The sequence below is a fragment of the Anser cygnoides genome, chromosome 3 (genome assembly GCF_040182565.1).
Source record: "Anser cygnoides isolate HZ-2024a breed goose chromosome 3, Taihu_goose_T2T_genome, whole genome shotgun sequence".
NCBI classification, from domain to species: Eukaryota; Metazoa; Chordata; class Aves; order Anseriformes; family Anatidae; genus Anser; species Anser cygnoides.
The window spans coordinates 19664235-19687764 of record NC_089875.1 but is presented as its reverse complement, the minus strand read 5'-3'; positions in this window follow the sequence as shown (position 1 = coordinate 19687764).

Sequence of the window (23530 nt, the reverse complement as noted above, 5' to 3'; positions counted from 1 at the left end):
TGCAGCAATCCAGCTACCAGAGATTCTGCTTCATTGCCATAAACAAATTTAATCTGGCAGTTTTCTTTGACTGGAACTTTTTAAGACATTATTTTATGTATTTAGCCTTTCTGTAAAATACTTCATATGCTGTAAAAGAAGATGCATCATCTCAGAATCGAGTCACATGTTTAATTGCAAATGACTTGAGCTTACTGCATTTCGGTGTAATTCTGTGATGTCCTCACCAAAAAGACAGCACATGATTATTTGTAAGCTTGCCATATCTAGGACGAAATTTGATAAGGCTTTCAGAACCTGCATTGTAAGGCTAGTAATTGCTGTGATCCAATAAGGGAGCCCTCTGTGGTGGCATCACTCGAGAGAGTAAGCGTGGTGTGACTGCTGCTGGCTTCTCGGATCACGCTGTCTAATGAAAGATTAATAAGGGGATGACGCTTTGTAACAAACATCTAATACTGCCACCGGGTCACAAGTTTGATTTGAACCAATCAATAAAATTCATTCTCCTAAAGGTAGCTAATGATAGCCTGCTTATGAGAAATGAAATGGCCTGCAATCTAAGACAGCCTGCAAGCTCTTATTGTGTCAGCCTTAAAGAAACAGCTTTCATTTTGTTATGTCATCTAAACCTCGGAAAGAAAGAAGAGTTTAAAATCAGATAAAAATATTAAGAAAAAAAAATTTTAAAGATTTAAACTCAGGAAAACTGAACTTAGAGAATCCTGAAATGAAAATTAATAATAATTTAAAATCTCTAGAATATGAGGGAAAAATAAAAAAGTCTTACATTATCAGAGTTAATAGTATCAGAAATAGAAATGGGTGTTTGATTTGACCTCAGGGTTCAAGGATGTGGAGGTTTTATACTGCTGGGCAACTGCAGGATGCTGTCCTTCCTGAACTGATCCAGTGGGGGCTGCCCACAGGCAGCAGCTCTTCAAGAACTGCTCCCACACGGCTCCGTACCACGGGGTCCATCCCCCCCAGGAGCAAACTGCTCCAGCACGGGTCCCCCACGGGCGGCAGCTCCCCCCAGACCCCCTGCTCCTGCGTGGGCTCCTCTCCACGGGCTGCAGCTCCGGCCCGGGGCCTGCTCCTGCGGGGGCTCTCCATGGGCCGCAGCCTCCTCCAGGCCACATCCACCTGCTCCACCGGGGGCTCCTCCACGGGCTGCAGCGTGGAGATCTGCTCCGTGTGGGACCCATGGGCTGCAGGGGGACAGCCTGCTCCACCAGGGGCCTCTCCACAGGCCGCAGGGGAACTGCTGCTGCCTGCCTGGAGCGCCTCCTGCCCTCCTTCAGTGACCTTGGGGTCTGCAGGGCTGGTGCTCACTCCTCTCTCCCAGCTGCTGTTGTGCAGCAGGTTTTTTTTTTGCAGTTCTTCAATCTGCTCTCGCAGAGGCCCAACCAGCGTCGCTCCCTGGCTCGGCTCTGGCCAGCAGCAGGTCCCTTTTGGAGCAGCTGGAGCTGGCGCTGATCTGACATGGGGCAGCTGCTGGGCTCTGCTCACAGAGGCCACCCCTACAGCCCCTCTGCTGCCAAAACCTTTCTACATAAACCCACGATAAGGGATCAGTTGTACGTGAATGTCTGTGTCCTTAATCCTAGCAGTAACTCATGAGCCTCACTATGGAAGGCAGCGGGTCTGATCCTCTGCTATGGCTTGTTGACTGGTCTGGGGAGAAGGGGAGAGAAACTGGACCATCGTTCTCATGTTCTTGCACTCACAGAGGGCTAGGTAATTTTCTGATGTAACTTAGAATCTGTCTCAAATTTATTTTTTCTTTTTACATTATACTAGTTATATTAATTCCAGAAAGCAAGTATAGGACACAGAGGCGGGCATGTGTTCATATATTGCCCTCAGAGATGATCCTATGAGACACTGGACAATCTGAGAATTGCAGAGTAAAATGTGAAAACATAAAGTGAGTTATTGTAGCTGGACATGGAATAGGATACTGTCAAATACGAATAATGGAGCTTAACCTTTGAGCTCTTGAGTGTTAGACCTCAGTTTTCCAAACTGCATAGTGGGAACTGCTTACTTCTCTATTTAAAATATGTCCAAATTGTATAATGAAAGATTCTGATTTTCACAGCAAAATAGTATTGCTGTCCTCTATGTATATATGGGACTATACCAATCTGTCTCCAGTTACTCCTTAGGTATAAAATAATATTTTTATGATTCAAAAAATCATTACAATTTATTTCCTAAATGAAATTAGTATTTGCTTAAAATTTAGGATATTTGGCTTGTGTGATAATTTCTTTCTGTTTGGATAAGTAACACCGTAAACTTTATAAATATTAGCATCATTTTAATTAACAATGTTATGCTCCTAATACCCAGAACAACTTGAAATTTGTCACCAAAAATATCAATTTGTCATGAAAATATAAAGTTTTAAAATATCAATATCAGATCTAGAAAAGTCATTAAAAGCCAGGATAATGTTCATGCTAACATCATTTTCCAGGAGCACGAGTGCACCAAAACACTCCCTGGCAGTGAGTAAGCAGTCTATTCGATGAGTAAGCCACTTTTAAAGCACTGAATAGCAATTCTAATAGCAGCCCCAGTCCACTTTTACACTGTAGTAAGAAGGCTGTATATTGCCATTAGATGACATTTCTTAATGTTTAGCTTTCTAGTCTTTATCGTACAGTAGGGGTGAGAACGAATTAATCACCTCTGGCTGCAGTTTGAGGTTACAGCCAGATCTTTGTTTCAGTCACTGAAGCAATGCCCTTTTTATTTGTTTTCTTCCCCTCTATATATTGATTGCATTTTGCTTCCAGACTGCACTGTGATCAATTGCTATCATGTTTCTTGGATTAACTTGGATTTCTCAAGTTTTCTATTTCCGTTTCCTTTTTCCTATTCCAGTAAGTGCTCTAAAGTTTTAAATGTTTAAACAGAAACTGCTTCCCATAAAGCTTGGGATTTACCAGGATCCCTTCCTAGAAGAGGAGCATGATCTAATGGTCAACACACACACAGCAGATGGATGCTGCTGTGTTTTTATCCTAGTTGGTTTACTTTGGAGGCCTTAGGCTGATCTCTAACCTACCTATCAAGAGACCTATGAGGATTAATTAAACAAGCAAAGTGCCTTGTAATGCTCATTACTGTCTGACTTTAAGATTATTGTACATTCACTGTCAGCCTCGGATATGAGTCTGTGATGGTATTGAGAGAAATTGTGCTTTTTCGGTGATCCTGCCTGAAGAATGGTGGTGAGGTTCCTAATGCCAGTAACGTGACTTCATAATTGCACAGACTTTATTTTCATGATGCAATGAAACTCTGTCATTTTTGCCTCTCTCTGGTAGCTGACATTTTTGCTAAAGTTTCCTGTAAAGCTTGCAGGAGAACAGATGATTTATCTATAGTTGTGTGGATCCATTTTTAAATAAATTTCAGGGTTGTTGCTATCCATAGTCTTGGAACCAAAGATGGAAAAAGGAGGACTCTAGAAGACAAATATGCTAAAACTGATGTCTAGAGAAATAAAAAGTAGTACATAACGGTGCTCATGTTAAATTGAAATTATTTACTCCTTAAATAAATATTCAAAGTAGTGAATGTTGTTAGCTTGATAATAGTTTGATCAGACATTTCTCTTTCTTAACAGACATTTTACCTACATCTTTAGCATTTATTTTATTCTAACTAGTGTCACCTGGGTGCTCAAATGAGACTTTTCTGTAATTGCTCTATTTTGATTTAATTTTATTTGAATAAGAGTGACAAGACCTTATATGTAATAAATTTCATTCTGATTAGCACTTGGCATCCCGACAGAATATGTTAGTGTTTTCTGTGCCACATCACAGTGATGGCTCATAGTCATCCCCTGATGGACTAATACACCCTATTCTTTCTCCTCATTTGTTATTTCCAACTTGTCACAGGAATTCATACCCCTGTGTGTATGACTATGTACTTTATTTTATCTAATTTCATTCTGCTTCTGTTACTGCAGTTACCCATTCTCCTTTGGTGTGGAACACAGTCTTCCTTTGTATTAACAGCTTACCATAGACCTAACTTCTGTGCCAAGGTCACAAGGGAAAATATTAAGCATATCCCAAGCCAGATGCTTGAGGAATTAACCTAGCAGTTTTTCTCTAGCTTTATGCTTCTGTTGTTTTCCTCTTTAGCCAGTGCTACATACATGCAGAGACATATATTCCAAATTTTCCTGTTAACTTTATACATGAGTCTGAGGTTCTACAGATCATGCTAAAGTGTGAAAACGAAGTGGTCAGAGAAGCCTCTAAGAGATTCCAAAAATTCTTCAGGCATTTGCAGAGCAGCTCCACTCAGACCACTGTGCCATCACTAAAATTTCCAAGCCAAATATTGCTTTTAAGAAGACAATTGTTACTTTCTGCAATTGTTACTTGCTCTGACTTTGCCTCCAAGTAGCTAGGGCTTTACTTTGGAACTGTGAGAGGTAGCATGCATTTTTGAGCACCTATCAATAGTAGAACAAGCTAGTGTGTGTCAGTGACTGGAGTTCAACTTGCAGCATCCATATGCACATGCTCAGGGCTTTATTCTGTCGGGTCTTGAGCTACTAAGGGTGGAGACAATACAGCCTCTTTGGACAATCTCTGTCAGTGCTCGGCTGGTGAACAAGTTTTTCCTTATATCAAGTTGGAACCTCTCTTATTTCAGTTTAGGTCCTTTTCCTCTTATCCTTCTGCCATGCACAACAAAGATGTGGACCTGCTAGAGAGAATCCAGAGGAGGCCACGAAGATGCTCAGAGGGCTGGTGCTCTAGGCCCTGGCCATCTTGGTGGCCCTTCAGTGAACTCACTGCAGTTTATCAACATCGTTCTCATACTGGGAGGCCCAAAAATGGATATATTCTTAGTGCTGTTTAAAGTGTGCTGAATTAAGGGAGATAATCACTTCTCTTGATCCCCTGGCTACGTGCCTGGTGATAGAGCCCAGGATACTGTTGTCATTTTTTGCTGCCAGGGCATACTACTGGCTCGTGTTCAGTCTGTTGCCAATATCCTCAGCTGCCCAGCCAGTTGGTCTCCAGCCTGTAATGCTGCATGGGGTTTTTCCTTCCCAAGTGCAAGACTTTTATTTGTTCTTGCTGAACTTCATAGCATTCCTGTCTGCCCAACCCTCTAGCCAATTTAGGTCCCTTTGATTAGTGGCCCTGCCTCCTCCAGGTCATCGATAGATGTAAAACAGAACAGATCTCCCATTGTGGACCTGTGCCATACTGTACTTGCTACAAGACTCTAGGCTGAGGACAACCCATTGGCCACTACTTTCTGAAACCAACCATCTATACAGATTTTTGCCCATTACATCAATTCATCAATATAACTTTTTATTATTATTATTATTTTTATTCAGTTAATACATTAATTAACATTTTATTGAAGGAATGCATTTAAGCCATGACAGTGAAGGACCCTGATAGTCCAGAGAAAAGAAAGCTATGGGTAATAATACAGCTTTTAAATCTAAACTTTTAAACCTGGATTGATTTCATTTATTCTTAGCCCATCCTGAGAGGAGCCATCTCTGAAACTGGATGCTCAGTGGAACACTGTGTAGACACACCCAAGCTGGTGCTTTATAATGATATCTTGAGTCTAGTGAGCTTCGTTAGCTCAGGTGAAGAGCTGTGTGAACCACGTTACTTCTGAGCTCAGGCTTGCCTGAGAATCAAGTGGTCATGTTTCTGTGCTGTCACTTAGGCGTGGTGAACTTCAGCTACCATGCACATTACTGTATTAAATACCTCTGCACCTGTGTCCTGATTTATCTGCAGAGTAGGTAGCCCACACAGAAATTTGACTGAGTTACTGTCTATGTGCTGACAATGGAGTCTCTTAGTAATTAGGTGGTTGAGTCAGAACATGTGTCTTTTTAGTTCATATTTTCCAAGGCAACCTCGTATTTGAATTTTGCAAGTGATTCGGCAAATATAAATGGAGTCATTTGGTAAGTTTGCTATCTAATGTCATTTGCAAAGTAAGCAGATTTTTAGATGGCCCTGTTTACCTTTATAGTTATTTGCAACAGTGAAATAAATGGTGAGGCAGGAATCCCTTTAAAACTAGGCCCTGAACATTTTGGTCCTGATTTTGCTTTAGTAGTAACTTCTGAAGAGCTTGCCACTAATGTCAATGGGAACGAGGTGGGGCGTGTCTATAGAATATAGACATTACGTAGACTGGTAATGGTACAATTGTGTGTGAATAAAACTGGTTTATTTCACTAAATGTTAAGTGGTTTGCCTGAAATCACTTTCAATATTATTTCTTGTTCTCTATACAGTAAAATATGTAATTAGGGAACATGTTATACAGCAAACGCAGTTTGAAAAATTGATTTTTAAAGCATAAAAGAGGCAGTGACTGAAGTCCTGCCAGGCTCTATCGAATACTCACATGCATTATATTGGAAATATAATACGATTATACTGTATGTTGTCATAATAATTGGCAGTGGTATTGGAGCCAGTCACTGAGTGCTTCGTTCATGTGGTAATAGATGACAAGGGTTACGAAGTTTGTTGGCAGCAAACTTGTTTTTCTTTCTGTTTTTCGTAGTAAATTGGTTTCGAAACAGTGGGAGGCTTTTTTTTGTTTGTTTTGGGTTGTTTTGTTTTTTTTTTTGTTTTTAACCAACTGTCTTAGGATCCAGATGTCTTTATCTCTTCTTAATGAGATTTGGGACATTCTCCTTGGAAGTGCTGTTCACCCAGTGCTGTCACAACGGCCGCGTTGTTCATTTGTCTCAAAGCACAGTGCTGGAACAACGGCGACAGGAAACACTTAGCAGTGATCAGCAGCACAGAAGGCCGGATTAAGTCAGATTCATTAGGATCCAGGGCTGAAGCGTAGCATGAGTCAGGAGAGAACATGAAAATGGAGCCTGGAGGCCAGCAAATAATTTTAGGTTACTGGGGAGGAACAGCTCATCCGTCAGTCTCCGTAGGCTTGACTCTCTAATCCTAACTCACTCAGGCCGGGCTCCTGGGGGCTGCCGGGTGGCAGGAGCTGCTCCTTGTGTGTAGGGACGGCAGAACCAGGCCACTCACCGAACAGGGCCCGCAGGGGCAGGCAGGAGAGGTGACAGCTGGGGAAGGAGCAGTTGTCCGACTGAAACTTCAGGACATTTCTTACTGAGGTAATCGCCGGCGTTATACAGGGCAAGGCACTCTTACAATCATTTCTTTTAATATCCAGGCCATGTAAACAACAGCGCTCTGCAGGACCCTGGAAGAGAGTTTGTGGTGGCTTGAGGCATTCACAATAGGCATGCATTTCAGTTATGATGGAGTGAATTTCACCTCGTACAAGTTCAACAGCTGAGAAAATGTTGCCTGTACCAACTTTTCATCTTCCATCAGATTCAGATCATAAGACTCAAGTACTTAGCTTCATATTCCTGCCAAATCATCACCAACACACACACACACCCTGTTCATCACCATTCTTTTACCTTTACGTATATCCTGCACTTTTGCCAGTTTGAGTCCCGATCCAGCTCTCCCTGACTCCGTAGTACATGTTACAGCCATATGCTCCCACCCTTCCCAGGCTTCCATGCCTTTTCTCATTCCATTTATGTGCCTGTCCTGTCTGTCCCTGTGTCAGTCATTTGCCATTTCTTCATCCCATGTCGTGTACTTCTCTCGATCTCAAAGTCCATTTATTTCCGTCTTCATTCTCAATGTTACTCACTAGTGCCTGATTCTTTTTTAGATGTCTCCTTTGGATTACCAGTTGCAGAATATGCCACCACCACAGATCCTTAGTTCTGCCAGTAGAACAGGAGTTGCAATAGAATCAGCACTACAATCATATCTTGTTCCTACAAAGCAGAAGTAAGTTTATGCTGCTTTGCACCGATATATACGCTTCAGCTTTCCTTCAGAATGCCAGCGTGGTCAACAATCTGCCCAAGTAGTTACAGAGACGGGATGGTATTCAGCTGCCGTGAATGAGATGCCTACCTGTAACCAGCATTTAAAAACACAGTGTATCAGCAAGTGAAGAACAGCTTGTTTAGGTCAATCTTCAGAGGGAAATGAAAATCAATAGGATAGTCACCAACAGTGATATTTAACCTGGCCTCTATCACTCTTTTTCCTCTTGAAAATGTTAGCAGATTTGTGATCTCCTACATGGTGTGGTGTTTCTCAAAGCATGGGGGATTTAGCCCCATACTGAGTCATAGGGAAGAGAGATGTGCTTGAACCACTAGTACAATTTGGATTACTGTCTTAGAAGTTCTTTCGGGATTTCCTATCCCGGGGGTGTCCTTGTATAACTGTTTAGTTCGTGAACATCTTTTAAAAATCACCACTCAGGATGGCTTAGTAATTTAAGACTATGTTGAAACACAAATTAAATAGTTGTTAAATACAATATTTCAACAATTTCCAGTTAGCACAAAAATGAACATTGTAGTATTTTTTCAACATTTCAAGGTTTTTATTCACATGCTGGGATGTCATCTGGCATATGATGAAATTGCTGCCATTTTTCCTCATTAAGATGTACTAATATGTGCGTGCGTATATTCTAATATGCAGTGGATTCTCAGCTCAGGTATTATAAGCATTGCAAACTGCAGATGTTCCAAGTGCTTTTCTCCTCGATATTCCAATTGTTAATTATGTGGCTAATCAGCACTTAAAGGCAGAAGTTGCATGTAAAGAGTTTATTCATCCTTTGGGGACTTGCTACCAAGTTCTCTCTCTACACAAGTGCTCTGCCCAGTAAGACACACATGTGATTTGCTGCGTGTGATCAAAATAGAATCAGAAAAGGAAAGTTTTTATAGCATACAAAGTAGCTGGAAATTGCTTTTTGAAAACTTCTGTGATTTTTTTTCAGTGTACTTTACACACTGGGAGGGGAAATACATTCATGCAACAGTGCCCAGTACTGGAATTAGGACTGATTTAGCTTGTACTTTAACCATGTAAAAAAATCCCGATGTCTCCACAGTCTCTTGTGACTTTTGTCCACTCTGCTGCTTTAGCAGTCAAGTTTTTTCAACCACGAAAAATCTTGAAGGTACAGCTGTGCTTTGCCACACCTCTTTCTCTGTAGGGGATGGCAGAATGGAGAGAAAGGTTTCCTGCACCAGAGCCATTAATCAGAAGTTGTGCCTGTTTATATCCTCTGCAGTGGAAAATTCAGAAAAGGGTAGGCTTGACATTTCCTGATATTCTAAGGTAATATGCTTGAAGGCATGCAGCAACCTAGCCTTAGGAAAATACACTCTCAAATGTTTACAGATTTTTTGTACCCCATACCAAAGAAGGAAAGGAGCACACAGACACAGCTTTTCCTTCATGAGTCATCTTCTTCCTTACAATTCTGCTTTTGATAAAATTATTTGGAAAGAGACTTAAAACTCTTTTTTTCAAAGTGACACAGTTTATTAGAAATCTGAAAGATCATGAGTTAGCTTCTGCTTCTTGCACGTTGATATATTTATCCCTAGCTCTCTTCAGAGTCAATTCAAAGGACAGATGCAGAGTTTGTGAACATGAGCATTGCACCACTTCAGAGTCATGCTAAACTCCGTGATGAGGAGAATAATACCATGCCCTTTCAACAAGCATTGTGGAAAGTGTTGGCCATCATCCTTTAAACAGTACAGTATTTGCATGTCTCTTGATCATCTCTCCCGGAGCAAAGTTCAGTAGGTTGAGGAAGTATTGTTTAAGTGCAATTGATCTAAAAATATATCAAAAGGAAACAACTGTATGTGAACAAATTATGGAAAGGCTTTATATAGTCTTGTTGATGTCTATACATACATAAACAAGGAAGCAGGACCTTATGACATGGTTATTTCTGGAAAAGCGGAAGGCCCGACCGTTATTGTTGCACCACACACAAAGCCAAGAAGTTGCTACTGAAGAAATTGAGTGGAATTTAAGAACTATTAGATTCCACTCAATTTAGATAATATTTAGGTATTTAGACTCAATAAAAAAAATAGAACTATTTTTGTAGTCTTATGAACTCTTTGCTTCAGGTTTTGCCTCCATGAAAATCAGTGGGAAATCACATATTAATCTCAGTGAGATCAACTAATTTTTGCTTCCTTCCCCACCCCATACCACCTCACTTCTTTTTTTTTCAAACACAAACCATTTAATTTCCTTTCCAGAGAATACTTATTCTGATCATAAGCCTGAGGATATGACAATCTTTGGTGATTTCTGGCAGATCTCAACAGAGAATATTCTGAAGTGAGTGATGTCAGTTGACTTCTTCAGAAGAAAGAGTAAAACATATTACAGTGTCTACAGGAATAAATAATTCTGGAAGGGACTACTAAGTCAGTTAATTTGCTCTCTGTATCATAGGTCATTATTACCCTGTACAGAATATATGGTGTCCAATTGCAGTAGTAAGCATCTAAATATGTGCTCAGCTGCAACACTCAAAATGGTATCTTGACTTGAAGACCTCAAGAACTAAAGATGCCATTGAGAATTCCCGTGGTAATTTAAGTTATAAATAACTTGTTATTTAATGTGCCTTGTTTCCTACCTGAACTTTGTGTTTACACTGAGGTACCCTGTAGGAACGGGTATTTTCTGTGAAACATTAAGTCAAGCTAGTTAATAATGTTAATAAATGAACTTCAAGTCTTTTCTTTGAACATCTCACTATAAGACACTTTCTCTTCATTTTGTATGCTTTTCGTATTCTCTTTTGAAAAGGTTTTAAAATGTGAAACTTGGTGTGGCGTTTCACCTTAGGTTTCACCAGTGTTGCACACAGTTTTATAAAGCTTTTAGGTCTAGTCCCTTTGCATTTGGCTGTATTAACTCATGTTTAGTTTGAATGGGATTAGTTTATTAACTGGTCCAAATTGTTGTACATGGCAATCTCAAATCTTATTATTATAGGTATTGATATCTATTTCCAAATCATTGATGAAAATTATAAGCCCTAAAGCACGTTTAAGTTACAAGTCTCCGTTCATTATTACTTTGTTATGTTTTTCTGGTTTTAGTCCATTTAACATATTTTATTGATATTTTGTCGTGCTAATGTTAATAATTGGAACATCATACACTCTTAAGTCCAATACTCTCCAAAATATATTACATCTATACAATTACTTTCATCAGCTAAACTTCTGTCTCATCAAGCAATGTAATAACTTTATTTTACAAGAGCTATTTGCCACAAAAATGTTAACTGATTTTAATTATATTCCTGTACATTAATTTTTATTAATATAATTTTATAACAGCTTTACCATTTTATTACCTGGAAGTAACGTCAGCCTAACTACCCATTAGCTCTCTGAGTCATCCTGCTGGCTTTTGTTTTTCTTGGCACAACATTAGCGCTTTTCCAGTGAAATGGAATTTCCCTAGAATGCCTTAATTTATTAAAATAAACATGATTAGTTCTAAGGCCTTCTTAGTATTAGTTCTCAGGTGTAAGGTAGATGGATTGGCTGATTTTAAAGTGTTTATTTGTAGTACCTGTTGTATAACATCCTGCTTGGTTACTAAGCAATTGGAAAATACTTGGTCATCATCATGTGACGTAAGAACATCTTTCCAAAAAGAGAATAGAAATATTTCTAAAACTTTTTGCCTCTCCTGCATCACCATTAGAAAATTTTATCACCTCTATCTGGCAAAAGGTTTACATTATTACTACAACTATTATAGTATTGATAACATTTTCTAAATACTTTGTGCTGCATTGGTCCTGTCAGCTCTGGTGTTTCTGCTCATGAGTCTAGCTTGCCTTGATTTCTGCCCTTCATGACCCCTAATTCATATAGATTATCTCAGTTTCTCTTTATTCTTCATTTACTAACTACTGATCACACTTGAGTAGTGAAACAAGACACTGTTTGTAGCCAAAATTATCCTGTCCTTGGCTGTGGCATTACAACTTCTTGCACATCCTAAGAATTCTTCCTAAAGAAATTTCTCACTTGACTTTCTCACCTCAATTTCAATCATAATTTTAATTACTCTGGGAGGATACTACAGTTATAAGTTACTGACAACTGTAACACATATACCACACTCATGGCTTTATGTTGGAGTGTGTCCCTCATCTCTCCCACTCATTCTGCCCATTCAGCGGTTTTTCTGTTGTTGTAGGGGTTTTTTTTAGCATTTAAATCAGGTGAATCGTTGCACAATGTTCATGACTAACAATAATGGCATCATTCTTTTCCACTGGTGACAGTTCCACGTTCTCTGGCTTATTACCACTTCCACCCTCAAAATGTAAATGTCATCTTTTAATACTCCTTACCACAGTCATTCAACGTCTTCAAGGACTGTTCGAGCACTCACAGTGTTTGCCTTCTTACCAGCTTCCTCAGGAATTGCTTCTTTAACATTCTCCTGCCTGCTCTAGCTTATCTCCAGCTCAGACTGGATGTCCATACCTCTCAGATGCCAGCTGTCTGTCCATGTGCTCCCATCCTCCAGTGCATTACAGTGTGCTGACCACCAACCCATCAGTGCCACACCATGCTGACACTTCACCAGTTTGCTGCCATTGTTTTCTGTTTCTCTGTGAGCAATGTAGTATGTCAGAGGAGTGGAGACAGAGGTAGCACTTGCACCATCCTCCTTTAGGGTTTTTCTCAGAGGTCAGATTACCGTGGGGAGTGAATTTTCATAAAAAGCCCTGTTGGTGGAGTCTCCCCAAGTCATGAACTTAGGTCTGCTATCCACCTGACCGTGCTTGCTCAGAGCATAATGCCATGTGTTCCAGAAGTGGTGCTGCAAAAAGGAGGGATCAGATATCACAATATTGAGTTCTCTATGCAAAATTTTCACCAGCATGCCTTCCATACTAGTATACTAGCAGAACTCAAAACTAAATCTGAGTTTTCTGATTATTTTTTTTTTTTTCAGCAAGTCCTCCTCTTTCTTAACCTTATGCATTTTGTCTCTGCGACTGAGACTCCTGCATATTTGGAAGATGTATCATAGTTTTATTTGATAATGTTGGATATTTTTATTTCTTGTTTTAGAATAGGGTGTGGTAAAAAAATGGGATGATACGAGTGTTGAGGGAACTGTAGCATCTAGCTATAGATGTTGGTATTACTAAAGATTACTGTCCGGGAGTAGAGCACGCTGCATGTTTTGCAGTGAGCATTCAAATTTGTTCAGCATTCAGAAGCAGTAGCCAGCTGGAGGTGATAAACAAAAATTGTGGCTAGAGCGTATGTCCTTGTTTCCATATTTTAAATCAGATGCCTTCCAAGGGCAGGGCCCTCAGTGAAATTTTCCCCTCTGACTTCCTCTTGCATTCCTGAAATAAAATTATTGCCACTGAAGCCTCTCCTATCTGCAGCAGATATGACCAGCAAAACCAGTGTTTCCTTAATACATGTATGTTGCAATAAAAACTTTTATTTTTATTATTATTTTTAAATTTTATTTTAGTAATATTCCCACTTGGACCTGCCAAAGACTAAAGAAGGAACCAGAAGGAAAGAATTATTTCTTTCTATAGGTTTTATTATGTAGAGAACTGAAATACTGATAGATGATGAGCAGAGAGGGAGAGGAAGAGCCGACAGAGTTCAACTGCACCTATTCCTTCATGGTCTTACAGTCTGTCTTGAAACTGAGGAAGGAGAAGAACAGCAACCAAAACAAACTAGAATGTACAAATAACTTTAAATAGAGGCTTTTCTTTCCCTAGTTATTTTGTACTCTGTCTAAAGTGGACATCTTGTTACACAGATTTCACCTATTATTTTCCAGGGACAGAGACTCAAAACCCAGTGATGACTGAGTGTCACACATTTGACCTGTGGTCAGAATGATTTGGTCGAGATCATGTTGCTAAAGAAATCTTTAGATCTCATGAATGCATAAGAACATCTAGTTCCTTCCAGAATAAAGATCACAGAAGGACTTTGTGTAAAAACAAGTACAGTCCTACTGTAGCAGCAGTATTTTACTTGACATGACCAATGCAGAAGAGTACTAAGAAAGAGTCCCAGTGCTGGAGCCACAGTTTTTCTGAATCCAGACTTGTTTGGATGTTTTGAAAGAGAAAATGAAATTGTCACATGGTTGCTGATTACATAGTGAGTGAATTGTTTCTAACTACGTGTGCTTGGGGAGATAGACTCTGCAGCTGGGAAATCCCCAACATGTGACTGGTACAGCTGTGTTTGACAGCGTGATTAAGCTTTACTGCAGACCTGAGGATTTCACCGGGTTGCATCTGTACCTGTGGGTGTCTGCCTGTTGCAGCATTCAAGAAACTGCCAAATGTGTTTCAGAGTTTGCATCAGCATTTGAATGCCTGAGCTCCTTGAACTGTGCTAATCTTTTGCTGATAAAGCAATGAGGAAATAGAGTCCCAAGTGCAGGGAGGAAGAATGTTTCTCTTGAAGGGGGACTATGGTATCTTTAAGTCATCTACATTTGTGCCGTGCTGCCAAAGGGTATAAATAAATGGTTAGGAAAAGGAGAAGCTGGGACTTCTGCTTTTCTTCAAGCTATTTTTATGCTTATCCATCTGCATCTTGTTCCTGTGTTTTCTCCCCCTGTGGCATCTTGTCAGCAATCGAGATGGTGAGTTGTTCGGGATAGGAGCTCTTTGTTACTCATTGGCACAGCGCCGAGGGTAACAGGACTTGATTCCCCGTGGGGTTTGTAGGATCTTCTGTAATACAGATTTGTGATTTCAACTAACGGTTCGTTGGGTGACTCATTCTGACCCTCTGCATTGTCTCCTGCGTCAAAGCATCAGGCAGGGTCCCACGTCCACGTGGGAAAAGGGAGACAGATGCTGCTCTGTGCCTGAGCAGTGACCCCTAGCAGGGCTGCAACGCAGGCACCCTGCTGCGTGGCTGAAGGTGAGGATCACCGATAATTGCAAAACATCACCGTGATGACTTCACCTGTCTAATAGTCAGCCTTTTTCACAATTCTGCCACTCCCTGGAGATTTTCTAGCGTGCTGTGAGCTTCGCCGTCTCTCCCAGTTACGCACTCGTAGCACAGCCCAGCAGTGACCCGTCAGCTCCGTGACGTTGCAAGAAACCATCGCGCCTTGGTTTTAGCATCCTGACGATACAGTCCCTTGGATGCTGTGCTCTACTAAGAAATTATTCACATGGAACAGAATAATTCAGTTAGAAGGGATCTACAAAGACCATTGAATCTAACTGCCTGACCACACCAGGGCTCACCAAAAATTAAAGCACATAAATGAGGGCACTGTCCAAGTGCCTCCGGGACACTGACGGGCGTGGGGCATCAGCCACCTCTCTAGGAAGCCTGTCCCAGTGTCTGACCACCCTGAGGGTAAATACATTTTTCCTAATATCTGATTTAAATCCGATTTAGGGGGAAAAAAAATGCATTGAAGCACCATTTTACAAAGTCTTCTGTCTTATGAAGGGGAAAAAAATGCATGATTTTTCACTGTAAAGTGTGTGCAGGATGGCGTCCCTTGATAACACATTTAGCCTTTGCTTCTCAGATTTATCATATGTTTCTTTTAAATGTACGATGTCCTGGTAGAAGCTGCAACAGCTCTGGTCTTTCTCTTCCATCTCAACTCTGCTGATCGTGGGCTGGATTATACTGGTGCTGCTTCGACCATCCTGCCAAAGCCTTGCAAAACATTTAAAGCATGTTTTCCTCCCGAGGTGTGCTACCTTACGTTTTCTGAGACCAAGTAGGGCTGACGTTTAGCAATTGTTTCAAAAGGTGAAATGGGGAAGATATTGCATGAGAGGGTTTGGGTCTAGAGTTTATTTTTATGCCTGCAATTTGTCACACATTATGGTGCAAGTGTCTGTGGTGAAATGCTGTAGCATGTTAGCCTTATCTTCCCTAATTGTAAACGTAAATTTTGTTTGTTGACAAAATTTAATGGTTTTACTCAGGGTTGCTTGTATTCAGTTTTACATTCTCAGTGGCAGAAAGTTAGTTGTACAAACCAATGCAATTTTTAAAAAATATAGAACTAGACTATTTATAGATTGCTATATTCCATATTCATATAACATTTTTTCTTTTTATATTTAAAATAATTACCCCTTTATGAGGCCTTTAGGGGTATGATACTTCAGAATCTAAGTATTCTCTGCTGTCACTCATTTCCTAATGAAGAGCAACCTATGCCTTGGTCAATCTGATTAATTAGTCAAAGGTTAGTCAGATTAATTAGTCAAATATTTGATAGAGCATGTAGTAAAGATTAGCACAACAGCAAAAAAAAAAAAAAAGCAGCTATTATTATTCCTCCTGTTAGTTGCTTTCTAATTTCTGTATGCTTTTTATATGTATTTGTCTGTGCTGTGTTTGAGGAAGTAATCAGGTAAGAGGTCAGAAAGGGTTTATGAAAGTGAATCATGTACTGAATCACTGTACACGGGCAGTGTGTGTTCAGTGTATTTGGACTGTGCCTACCTTTATTAGTTTGTTAGCCACTATACTGCAGAACCTGACTTAAAAGAGATTAATTGGGTTGCAAATCAGTTGAGTAGATATGTTGTTGCAATGTAGCTGTATGGACTTGAATGGAAAATTATATAGTTCATTTAAATTCCACAGATAAGCCATCATTCAGTGCTAATTTAGGCCACATCCCCAGAATCCCTGAGTTGGAATTGAGATGAAGAGATATTTGCGTGACAAAAGTGAGATGCAGGGAGCCTGTGTGTGTTGCCGTCTGGTCGTGAGATGGAGAACGCGCTCCCTTCCCAGTTTGCTGTGACTGTATGCAAGTGTTGTAGCCTAAGGACACGTTACCTCCCCAGATTTGTGTTAACGTGCATAAAATGAAGTTGGGGCTGGGGACAGTGCCTCTGCAACAGCTGAAAAGAGCCCGGACAGCAGTCTCCGTCACACTTTCCTGCCCGTGGCACTAGGCATGGGAAAAGTGCCACAGCTGGAGTTGGGAGAGGGCAGGCAGGGAAAATCTGGTGTAAAATAGCCACCAAAAATTGTAATCAGGATGGTGGAAGAGTCTGGTTGTTTTTTTGTTTTGGTTTGTTTTTTTTTTCATTTAAGTTGCCCAGGGCAAAGTTGACATATTTCCTTCCGCACGTTGCAGCCTGCTTAGTCATGTGTCTAATGTGCCTTGTTCTCTGTGACCACCAGCTTATATAATGTAGAGGGATTTAACCAACCTCACATGCTTTACCACAGTGTGATAGGTCACTTGACAGTATGAGGAACACAATATGGTAATTAGGAAGTCTTTTCTCTCTTCTCCCCACCTCCAAAATAGACGATTTCATGCTTGTGGAAGGGTATCATGCTAGCGCTTCTGGGAAGTGACGCTTTATCTGCAGAGGAGATGCAACACGTACTGTTACGCTGCAGGCTTTCATCACGCTGGCATGTCGGCATCTCAATTCTCACTTGGAAATGCAACATTTAGGGCTGAAAAAGCAGTCCAGGCCAGCTAAGGCGGTTGTTCGTACACCTTCTGGATAAGACTAACAAACATTAACGCCAGAGCATTCCCTGTAACGTCAGACAGAGATATACCAAGATACCAGTACTGATGCCAATGTGAACCCTGATCTGCTAGAGGTGCTACCTTGTACTTGAGACAGCCAGTATCCTTCTCATAAATCACACAGCCCAAACCTTTAAAACTGGAAATACAGCTCCATGTGCAGCTGTGGTGTAGGAAGGGGACTGCACAGGCAGGATAAACCATCGCGTGCCTGGGTGCTGCTATTTGGAGCGGTGAGAGATGGTCATACTAGCAACACCTGTAAATCTGCTTTAAAGCATTTGGAAACCAAATCCATGCTTAGGATCCTGTCTAGGAAAGTACCACAAAACTTCTGCATGGTACTTAACAGCTGAAAGCTAAGCAATTCCATTGATACATTTCTGGACTGAGGCCTCTGGTTTCTTCTAACAACGAGTATAATTGCAGCTCCTCTGACCTTTAGTTGGCTTAATGCAGGCATCCAGGCTTGAAAGTTGTACATTGTACTAAGGGAGTTCGAGTTTGGTTTTCTCTTACTACACCTACAAGTGGAATGCCAGTCTGATGTGCTCAGTAATGAAAATAAACACTGAGCAGAACAAATGGAAGCACTGTTGGACACAAGGGCTCAGTATAACTTTGGCATCATAAAAAAAAATCTTCAGGATGGCATTCTAAGATTTTTATTTTTATGTTTTTTAAGCTGAAATAAATCTAACTATTTTTTAGCCTTTCCTCTTCAGGTGATGTAAGATTAATATATATGGAGCTGAACAGGTTTCATATGTTTTGAAGGGTATGTCTTTGGAATTACCCCAGAACACGTCTGTGGAGTATTGCCTCAGCAGACTAGACTCTAGACTCAGAGTACTGCTTCTAGCAGACCCTGTGTTTTCTGCAGCTAAAACAATGTTTTAAAACTTAATTTGGAATATGAATTGACAAAAGTGGGGAAAGAGGGAATGGCTCTGTAAAATGTCTCTAGTTACTTGCCGCTGAATATGCAGACGTTATGCAACTCAGGTTCTTAAAAATCATTTTCCCCTCCTCATAGGCACAGAGCTTATCTCTTATTGAGATCAAAATTTACAATATTCAAGGGACAAATTAAGATTATTGACTCCCTCACCCCCACACACCTTTTTTATAGTTATTTGCATAAATTCTCTTTCCCTATGACTGTATGCATGTTTCATAAGCAATTGTATCCAAGGAAAAGATTCAGGTGGATAAATGTGTGTATGTGTGTTTGAAGATTTCATTAATAACTGTAGGTAGGGCTTCCTGAAATCTGGAGTTTTTACTCATGCCCTTTATTTTACTTAACTCATGTTACAAAAATTGCACTTTGAGAGATAGGCATGCTTGCCACCAATTCTGGGGGAGGAAAAAAAAAACAAAAGACACAGGTTTCTCGAATATTTGGACTAATGGACAATACTAAGTAATCTGGAGAATGGGGAAGCACATATGCAGAGGGAAAACAGCTGAGTCTGGGAACTAAAGCAAGAACCACAACGTGAATGGAAAGCGTATCTTGGGTAAGTGAGGAGAAAAGCTGAGCAAGAGCTCGTGGGGAAGCATCTCCCTTTACCAGCTGGGGGCACCTTTTAGCTGTCTCATTTGTTTGATTCTTGCACAGCTGGAAAATATCAGACTGTAAAAGGAGTTGTTAGTATTATCTTGAAAGTATAGCTTAATAATTTGTCAGTTCTGGTTTCTGCCTTCTCTCTGCGGGAGGCTTCTAGCCCTTCAGCTAGAGTGAGAGTACTCAAACAGGCTGCGTGCCTGTATTTGGCACAGCTGAGAGGCCGAGCCTGTGGTGAGGAGCACAGCCTGGAAGCAGTCAGAAGCCTCCTAAAACTGATCTGGCATTGATGAAGAAAGCTTCTGTGCTGTCAGCAGCAGAGCTGCTGGAGAAGGCTCCCGCTCCTCCCTGTGCCCCTGCCGCGTGCTGGTGAGCAGGATGGACGTGGGATGTGAGGATGGGGGAATGTCTTAAAATGATAAATTAACAGTACTTACTGAATCTAGCAGTTAAAGCTAATTATTATTTGTGAAATTGGTGGTAATTGAACCAGTTATTGTGTTAGAATAAACATCTGTGCCAGTGTCTTCTAACTGGAAAGACCTCCACAACGCTGAGTTTTGTCTAGGTGCTCAGGGCACAGGGTTAAGAGCTGAATAGTTCAGATAGTGCCAAAGTTAAATGTGCTTCAGCAGTGACTAAAGGTCGGGTTCAGCTTCCCCTGGGGCTGTGGATTCACGCGTACTGCCTTCTCATAGTAGTGTCATCCCCAAGCTGTTCCTTCTTGCTTGCTTCCCACCCTTACCTGCGTATTGATTTGTCTCAGTAAACAGTTTGTGTGGATGCGCAGTGAATTAGATTGGGGAACTAATCCAATTCCTCTCTTTCTCCTCTCTTTTCTGGGGAGGGGGGGTTATTTTCCTCGATACGCTTCAGCCTGTGCCCATAGCAGCAGTTTTCCTGGCACAAATAAGGCTGTGGTGTGAGGTGGGTATAAGCTGGAGGGAACAAAGTGTTAAAGCCAGGACTGTTGCTGAAAGAGATGTTTGTAAAAACACACCTTGTTTTGGTGCAGAGGAGCAGGAAAAAGGGTGTAACTGACTTCACCAGGCATTGCTGGTGACGTGGTTACATGTGGTCGCTTTTGCTCAGAACAGAGGCCCAGATCTGAGTGCCTGTGGACCTTCATTCGGATCCCTTTTTTTCCTGTAGAGGGTTCAACAGAAATGTCACTGCCTCTGAACTCTAGAAGAGTGTTCTGTGCTAGACTGGAATGGATGTAAGTTAATTCATTGGTTGGAAAAAAAAAAAAAAGAAAAAGGAAAAAATAACACTGAAATATTCTGTATAGTACTGTTGTTCTTCAGTCCAGTCATCTCGTTGTCCTTTTCTCCATTGTGTCCTGGGCACTGCTGCAACAGGAGATGCAAATGGCCTTTCCTGCTGCACAGATATATATCCCTTCCAGGTTTCACCTCAAATCTGCCATTTCTTCTGCTGTAGATCATACCACCTGAGGACTTGGGCTGAAAGACAGCATAAGAAATTGGGAGAAACCTCTACATTGAAGTCAATGACTTGACTCAGAAACCTAAATGAGATCAGAGTAGTGTTCTAGGTCTCTGGAAATGAGAAGGTAATGATATTAAGGAATAAACAACAATAATCAGTCCCCTATTTATTAATTTTATCATCTTTTTTTATAAAAACTGTTTAGTCCTTTTTCTTGGGTTTACGCGGCAAGGGTTTGGTAGCAGAGGGGCTGCAGGGGTGGCCTCTGTGAGCAGAGCCCAGCAGCTGCCCCATGTCAGATCAGAGCCAGCTCCAGCTGCTCCAAAAGGGACCTGCTGCTGGCCAGAGCCAAGCCAGGGAGCGATGCTGGTTGGGCCTCTGCGAGAGCAGATTAAAGAACTGGGGAAAAAAAAAAAAAACTGCTGCACAACAGCAGCTGGGAGAGAGGAGTGAGCACCAGCCCTGCAGACCCCAAGGTCACTGAAGGAGAGCAGGAGGTGCTCCAGGCAGGCAGCAGCAGTTCCCCTGTGGGCTGTGGAGAGGCCCCTGGTGGAGCAGGCTGTCCCCCTGCAGCCCACGGGTCCCACACGGAGCAGATCTCCACGCTGCAGCCCGTGGAGGAGCCCCCGGTGGAGCAGGTGGAGGTGGCCTGGAGGAGGCTGCGGCCCATGGAGAGCCCCCGCAGGAGCAGGCCTGTCCTCATCTCAACCCTTGAGCCCTTTCCATTGTATTTTCTTCCCTTTTTGTTTTGAGGAGAGGGAAGGGTAAAACTACCACATCCCTTCAGTTCTGTGCATGGTCTGTTAACAGGTCCATTGCTTGAAGTCTTTCTCTAGTTTTAACTCAGTTCTCAGCTGGACAACTTTTGCATCGAAGTTGATGCCATTTTGCCTGAGTGGAAAAGCAAGGATCAACCTAATGGCTCAGCCCCTGCACTGACAGCGCTGTGCCTGTATGTTAGTGCTCCATCCACGTCCCAGGAAAACGATGTGCCACTCTCAGTTCTCACTTTGCCCCACAGTACTCTATCTTCAGGTTGTTGGATTTCTCAACAACGTTGAAGCGATGAGTCTTTGCTGCCAAATGCAGCACTCCCAGTTGCTTACATTATATTGTCCTCTAGTGGTAAAACATTCTGCGTGCTGTCTGGTATCAAAAGCAGAGTTTTTTCAGGCACTTCCTTCTCTGTTATTCACATTTTAATGTTGATCTTCAGGCACCATCTTGCTTTGTGATGAAGTTCATAATTCAGTTTCAAGGTTTAGCTTTAGGGGTGCTTTTGTTTGGTTGGTTTGCACTGCCTCAGCCATTCTTCTACACCATTCCTTGAACTTGCAAGTGGAAGAATATTTGGGAAAGTATAAATCAAAGACAAGAGAGCTGAGTTATCACTCTGTTTCAAGTGTAAGATTTTGGTGAAACTTTTGATGTCATTTTTCTCTACCACTTTCGTACAGTGAGCGGAGTAACAGTAATAGCTACTTCATCAGGGTATTTGAGGACTGTTGATGAAAACAAGGTCTTAAATGCAACTGATTTTCAATGTAAAAAACAGTAATGCAGTGTCTCGCACAGTAGGCCCCAACCACTATGAGAGAATCCTGGTTCTGAGGTGGTATATTTTTATCTGTGTTTACATAACATCACAGTGAGCTCTTACCGTATGTAGATCGTAAGATTTAAGCTTTTTTTTCCCCACCATGAGTTCTTACCTAATGTAACAAACTTCAAAAAGAGGTGGAAGCTAAGGCAAAAACAAAAAAACATTTTAAATGTTCTTTACTTTTTATGAAAGTATATTAAGATTTATTTTGTTAATACATCTGGACCTACATTATTAAATCATTAGGTCAAGAAGTGATTAAACACTAACCTTTAAATAATAATCATTTTTTTTTAAATAACCAAAAAAAGTAGTCATAATTTCAGGTTTCTGGTGTCCAATTAAGTGTAATGATATATGATATGCAGGACTAGGTGGAAATTCCACCAATTACCCTGTTAATAAATAATAACTAACAGAACACAATTCACATGCATTTTTCTGCGCTGTTCTACAGGAATAGGTGTAGAAAGAAAGAAACTTTGGAGAAACCAAGTACCAACTCCAGTCAACATCACTTTGCCCCCCAGAGCTGTAATCTGAGGGACTTTTCATCTCCAGAGTACAGCAATTAGGTAAGATTTAATGATTTTTATGAGTCCAGAAAGATAACATGGTGTCGTCGTGTAAAGGAAAAATCTGTATTCAGGTTGGAGTTGTGCAATTACGCTGTTAACTCTTGAAAAAAAAATCACTTATAGCCCACTTTCTGGAAGGAGCCACTGCTGACCAGTGATCACAGCTCAGAGCAATCCAGTTTTGCTTGTTTAACCATGAGCACTAATTGCCCAGTGGCCATCAGGACAGATCACTAGGAACACAGTTGCTATTTGCCCGTCACTTAACTAAATTAAATCCACCTGTAGACAAAGCTGCCCCCAGGCAGGCTCATTCTGAACAGCCTGATGAACTGCAGGACCTCTACCTGGGTGCCGGTGCCAGGCTTGGAATACCATGTGACTTTGTGCTTCATTACCAAATTGTTACCTGACAAGACCAAGTCATTGCTACAGTGTTCTTCTAGCATATAACAGACTGGTTCTTAAAATGGACACTGGATTTTTTGTCTACTAATGTCTGACTTGTTAATGTGGCTTTCTTTCTATGAACAGGCAAAAAGCTTGGGATTTGCCTTTAAATGCTTTGAAGCAATGCTTTGCTTCTCTAGGCAAAAACTATTATGACACTGCTATTCAAGGCTTGGCAGGTGGACAAATCCTCAAGTTACGTCATTTTGAGTGAGGCAGCTGGACAGTTAATTTAACACTGCTCAAAGCCAGTTTGGGAAGTGGCACATGCACTAGGTGAGCTATAGCTTGATGTGTTCCAAAGTAGTGCTAAAAAGGCATCAGTGTAGGCTTTGCTGTGGAGAAAATAGGAGCAATGGACCTTCTG